Consider the following 391-nt stretch of genomic DNA (forward strand, 5'->3'; position numbering starts at 1 on the left):
AAGGGTTAAGATCCCCTTACCGGTCATCTTTTAAAAAAAAAAAAAAGAAAAGAAAAGAAATACGCTGGCTGAAGGGGCCTACAACCCTGTCTGCTAGGCTCCCTCCTTCCCCTGTGATGACACAGAGGGTGTGCAGGGGGCCTCTCAGTTTCCCTCAGTCTCCAGCTTGCTCCATTTTCCTGTGGTTATTCTGTGGTCCCTGGCCTGCCCCTCACGCAGGCTCTGGCTCACTGTGGCCATGTCCTTCATGACGGATACTGTTTAAGCCCACATCTGGGCAGGAAAGGAAATAGCTGCTCCCTGACCCTTATCCTGGCCTTTGACCCAGTCAAGGGTGAGCTCTCACACTGGACCTCTGGACTCCCCAGGGGCCTTCCTGCACTGAGGAAGG

Source organism: Galeopterus variegatus, unplaced genomic scaffold (assembly GCF_000696425.1).
Source record: "Galeopterus variegatus unplaced genomic scaffold, G_variegatus-3.0.2 Scaffold3509, whole genome shotgun sequence".
Lineage (NCBI taxonomy): Eukaryota > Metazoa > Chordata > Mammalia > Dermoptera > Cynocephalidae > Galeopterus > Galeopterus variegatus.